Source organism: Gymnodraco acuticeps, unplaced genomic scaffold, assembly GCF_902827175.1.
Source record: "Gymnodraco acuticeps unplaced genomic scaffold, fGymAcu1.1, whole genome shotgun sequence".
Lineage (NCBI taxonomy): Eukaryota > Metazoa > Chordata > Actinopteri > Perciformes > Bathydraconidae > Gymnodraco > Gymnodraco acuticeps.
The window spans coordinates 92,448-98,281 of record NW_022990254.1 but is presented as its reverse complement, the minus strand read 5'-3'; the positions used below and the strand labels follow the sequence as shown (position 1 = coordinate 98,281).

Genomic DNA, 5,834 nt, shown 5'->3' with positions numbered 1-5,834 from the left:
CATAAAGGAATGAACAGCTGTGTGTGTCAATAAGTGGTTGTACAAGTAAGCACATTTCTGTTTCCCTGCTCTGTCATCCCTCCTGATCTGTGCCTGTGAGTTTCCTCCCTGGGGGTTTGGATGTGTTGTTCTCTTCACAAACTCGCGGTTTGTTTGTCATTGAATTACTCATTGTCTCTGCTACAGTTGTTTTCCCCCTCAGGGTGTTGGAGGCCACCAGGGGGGTATACTACGAAGCAGGATTTTCGCTTAGCGGGCTAACTTCAGGGAAAACTCGGGGTTTCCGGTCCTACGAAGCTGGTTCTCTTTTAAGCAGGCTAGATCTCCATGGTAACTTATGCTGTGCGGCTAACCTGGGGGGTATACTACGAAGCAGGATTTTCGTTTAGCAAGATAACTTCTGGGATTTCCGGTACTACGAAGCTGGTTCACTTTTTAGAGGGCTAGATCTCCATGGTGACTTATCCTTATGTCTGTGCTCCGAAACAGGATATGTTCCAGAATAAGAGATCAACTCAGGGAAAGCACCACGCCTGCTGACCAATCAGAGATCAGTGTGCGGAGGAAATAGTTTAAACTGCCGTTGCAGGAACTATGTGCAGGAAAGACGGCCGGCCAAAATCACCGACTGTGAAAATGAATAGAACATCACCTCCCATCTTCAGAGCAATCTGACTATAATAACTATTATACTATTATGTTAAGAAAGCTTAATTAAATATCTGCCACAACATGTAACCGGATCAAAGTAACATTACGTTGCCTACAGTCCGCGGCACTGTGAGTGCAGACGTCGATGTGTCCCATTATCATTCATATCACATCATAATGTATCATATATCTCCTTATCTGAGTCAGCTGAGCCGTATCTGGCCGTGCAACACTCACAGTGTCACATAGCCGCAGTGACCACCAACTGGCGGCCCGCGGGCCACATCCGGCCCACCAGACATTCTCATCCGGCCCGCACGACGGGGGTGACTGTGGCGTTACTGCGTTCGCCCCACACCCATTTTTTTTTTACAACGTCTCGTGAGTAAGGTAGAGTACCGGAGTCCAACAAAGAGGCAGCAGCTGCGGGACAGTAGACTGCGAAACCTTCCCTGCCTTGAAGAAGAAGTGATCCTTCGTTGTGAAGAGTCTGCTTTGTGCGCTCCGCAGCACAGCAGTATCCCCGCTGCGACAGAGTCCAACAGAGAGGCAGGAGCTGCGGGACAGTAGCCTAGAAGCAGGGTTGGGTTGTAACGGAATACATGTAACGGCGTTACGTAATCAGAATACAAAAATCAAGTGTATTCAGCTGGCGTTACATTTGAAAAACGAGTAATCTGATTACAGTTACTTTCGTAAACCTGAAGTGAATACATTTTGGAATACTTATTGGAATTATTGGTGGAAAAGTTTCCTCACAAAATGTAATATTCATTACCGGCATAACTGTGCGCACTGCACAGCGCTGTATGGAAGTCCTCAAGTGCCACTATTCGCCCGTTTTTTGTAAAAAACGCGCGTTTTTCGCGCGTTTATTTGATCAAATAAACGCGCGTTTTTTTAATATGATAATGAGCCCCACCTTCTGTTTTTCATAGCCAGTACATTTAAAGTGTGTGCAACCAATCAGTGAAGAGATAAGCCAGACTAAAGCAATCTGTTGATGAAAAGTTCCTGTAACCTACCCCATTGTGAGATTTAGATAGAAAATAATCACAATAATTAAATCTAAATTAAACATTTACAGTAAATAATATAAAGTATAAACATATCTACAGTCACAATTTCATTAATGTTATTCATACTTTCTGTTGTGTAGTTTATTAATGTTCCCGTGCTTTCAGTTTCCATCCAGTAATATAATCAGTAGAGGAAAAGTGTGTGTGTGTACAAGATAGATATTAACTTTACTCCACAATTTCCTACCGTATTATTAAATAAGTCTGCACAGCTGAGGGGACACCTGTAACTCAATTCATGTGATTTTTGGGTGATTTATTCAATAAAAAGCTCTGTATTTTCAGAGTTAATCAAATGACAGCCACATTGTTATCTAAAGTGTCTCAAACACGTTTTAGGACAGTCACAATTTCATTAATGTTATTCATACTTTCTGTTGTGTAGTTTATTAATGTTCCCGTGCTTTCAGTTTCCATCCAGTAATATAATCAGTAGAGGAAAAGTGTGTGTGTGTACAAGATAGATATTAACTTTACTCCACAATTTCCTATCGTATTATTAAATAAGTCTGCACAGCTGAGGGGACACCTGTAACTCAATTCATGTGATTTTTGGGTGATTTATTCAATAAAAACCTGTTCAAAAAAGACATGTCCTTATTATCCACTGCACACTTTTTTAAAGCAACACTGACAACGTGCGCCTGTGAGACATGTAATCTCTGAAAATGATTAGACATGCATAACTTCTACAGTGAAAATCGGTCATACTGTAAGTGCAACTTCTGAACACAACACTTTTTCGCAAATGTTTTACAATGCATAATTATTATAAAACCTTGGTTTTAGAAACCTTACCATGTAACAATGGTAACTGTGAGTGAGTGCAACAAAGTGTCTACCAGCTGGATTCTCAGTCTATTCACTTTTGGGCTCATCTTTTTCCCCTCCATCAGGACTTTTTGCACAACTTCAAAAGTGGATTGCAGTTATTTCTGATATCTTAAGTTCAGTCAGACAACTCACGTGTTCCTTTAACATGTTTATTAGAAGCAGCATATAGTTGAGTTTGGCGACTAGGCTCGGGCATCATCACTCCATAGATACATAGCACGATGAGTGATGATCAAATAACTAACCCCCGAGCCTACAGGTGGAAGCTGGGGTGGTGGTGGGGCAGCGAGCAGCAGCGACGTAGAGGTAGCTGCGGCAATAGCAGCAGCAAGCAATGCATGGAGAGAGATCTGGCAGGTTAAATAGAGCGGCATATTAAGGAGACTCTGTTTGGTTGGTTGTAGAGTGGCAAGGGGGCGTTATGTATGAATGCAGCATAAGTGCTCGAGTTGACTGCCTGAACTAGCTCGCAGGCTTCGCCCCATTTCAGTGCGTATATGAGCCCGAAGAGCATGGCAAAAGCTGTCGCAACCGAGGGCAAGCCGCTGAGGACCTCTGTTCCTTCGATGAGAACCTTGACGTCTTTGGGTCGATGAAGCTGATCCTCTTTCCCAGTGTCAAAGGCTTCCATTGTTGCCTGCTCCAGTTCTCCAGCCTCAGCGTCCTGCAGATCATGCAAAAAAAAAGGGGAATGGATGAGGACCACAGAGTGTAGTTCAACAGGCCTGAGGCGTCAGTTCAGTCGGCCCAAGAGGAAAGCTCAGGAGGTCATCACAAATGACTATCTTTCTAACCAAGCAGTTATTTGCATGCAGTACAAATATGTTTTCTTTTATGAACAAACTTCTTGTGAGTGAGTGGGAGGTCTTACCTGGAATTCTTTGATGAGATGGTCAACAGATTCACCCAGGTAGATCATTAGAGATTTGAGGACGCATTCTCTTCTGATGGTGATGTCCACAGTCTGAGTAAGAACAGAGATATATATATATAATAAATTAAATGCAAATAAAGGAGGATTCAGCCACTGATCCCACAGATAAAAAACTCATTCATAGATACCTCATCCAAAACCTGCAAGATCCCGGTGGTCTTCTGTTTCACAACTCCTCCCCTGCTCCTGATGACCTGAGTGTTTGTCCAACTGCGCCAAGAACTTTGTCTCCAATGGAATTGTTGTTATGCGCATTAACTCAGCATTTACCTAGAAAATATAAGCAGCATAGAAAACAAAAAATACTAAGAATTTATAATACACATGTTTTTTATAAAGAGCCAATGGTTTGATTAAAAGTACTCCAAGTCAGCTTGTATGAATGTAACATTTAAATTAATTAATCCACATATTTATTGAAAACCACCACCAAATAAAGACACTAAGAGTAATAGATGTAAAGCTTATATTGTGATATATATTAAAAAATAAACGTCAACATATTTGCCTAGGCTAGTTGTTAGTAAGTTTGGCCCTCAATTCTTCTCCACTACAGGCTTACAATCAAGGGTTTCATCAAAATAATTACCTCTTCCATGTGAAAAAGTGCAGGCCACCGCTCCAAGAGGCCTTCAATGCTTGGCCTCCGATGCACTATTTCTTGTCTTCAGTATCCAAACGCCTTCGCCATCTTTTCTTTATTGATTGCCGGTTGTTTCTTTTCTGTTGTTCAGCCAAAAGGGAAATTGTCTCTTGCTCCATGCTTTCTGGAGTCTCACCGAGGCGGTGCTAGGCAAGACTTCTTTGCTGGCTGGGTTGATCGTGATGGCTGTGGTGGAGGCCTTTGTCCCGAGGTGTATCTTAATCTTGTGGCAGATGGAGATGGAGGCCACTGTAGTGATGATGGTCCTCTGGTCCTTTGCGGTGAAGGCCCTTGAGCCACGGTAGATCTTGACCTGGGGGCAGGGACAGATGGAGGTTCTTGCTGCTAGGCCCAGGCAGCTGTGAAATCTGAAAAAAAATATGGGCAATAATTACTACTAAGTTTGTTAAAATAAAGTTCAAGTGGAATGTTTCTCAAGCACAAATAACAATGCACAACTCAAAATAAAATGATCTCTCTCTCTCTGGAGGAGGAGGAGGAGGAGGAGGAGGAGGAGGAGGAGGAGGAGGAGGAGGAGGAGGAGGAGGAGGAGGAGGAGGAGGAGGAGGAGGAGGAGGAGGAGGGTGTGAGAGATAGAAAGAGAGACGTTGTTAGTATTTGGTGCTAGCTCGGAGCTAACGGAGATTAGAAGCCGTTTCAACAATAAGGAGAGGGAGAGCTCTCTCCTGTGGGACTGAGAGAGATAACGTCAGCTCAGGGAGGTTTGGTCATCATATCCATCTATGTAATATTAGTTGTATATAAAATGAGTTAATAAATCATTCCACTGTGTGCAATAGGTCAGTACAAAATAAAAAACACAATTTGAAAGGGGAGTGATTAGTAAAATATGCATAAATAAAAAGAAAGAATGCAGACTAGTAAGATAAAGATAGGAGAGAGGAGTTGATCAAATATGTGTTATTGCTTGTGAGCAAGCAGGATTTTTGATGATTGAAATATATACTAGTACCCCCCCTAGAGGATGTGAGGTCATCACAAATAAAACAGGTTCACATGGATAGGATACTAGATAAGTGTGCACACTCATTATATACACTACACATTTTTCTTGGATTTGTTAACACTATAGTCCCTAATATATTTGTAGAAAGGCAGGAAATGGAATTAAATTGAGAAAATGTTTCATTGCCCCCTGTTTTGTGTCCCCCCCCCCACTTCGCAAACCAAAGTTACACCCTTACACCCACACAATGCAAGTACACTATTACTGTAATATTTACATTTACCTATCTTCAAATGGATCCTTGTTGCTGTATTCTTCTTCTTCAGGAGAGTAGAAGCCTCCAGGTTCTGATGCTCCATCTCCACTGCTGCTAGTGTTACAAGTCCGCTGTGCAGAGCTGGTAATCAGATAATAAGCCTGTTGATCAGGAGAAAAGAATGAAGCAGAGGGAAAGTTGCTGCCGTTTGTGTGGTCGTTCTAGCCAGAATGTATTAAACAAATTAATAAATTCACTTACAAATTATATCTGTTTTCTCTATTTATCATTCTTTGTGTAACCGGTCTGGATTGACGCCACATGTATCTCTGCGTTGTGTCGAATGAAAACGACTTCCTTCTTGTCAACCAGGTTTATTATCTGTGCAAACAGAATATAATGACAGCAGGAAATGGCTTCACCAGCTTTCTACCTCAATACTTCGCCTCGGTGAGGCCTGAAGCTAACTG

At 42.1% G+C, this 5,834-nt stretch overlaps 1 long non-coding RNA gene across 2 annotated transcripts; it reads right to left on the bottom strand.

Moving 5' to 3' along the window:
• Positions 1–2,876: 2,876 nt before the first annotated feature.
• LOC117549026 lies at positions 2,877–5,834 on the bottom strand. Of its 2 annotated transcripts, none has more exons than XR_004569411.1 (6): positions 5,626–5,834; positions 5,386–5,525; positions 4,088–4,509; positions 3,627–3,768; positions 3,436–3,528; positions 2,877–3,228 (listed from the first exon to the last, which is right to left on the bottom strand). It is a non-coding gene; the product is annotated as an uncharacterized LOC117549026 (long non-coding RNA). The 2 variants fall into 2 exon arrangements; XR_004569410.1 differs by having other exon boundaries at positions 2,879–3,228; positions 5,392–5,525; positions 5,626–5,830.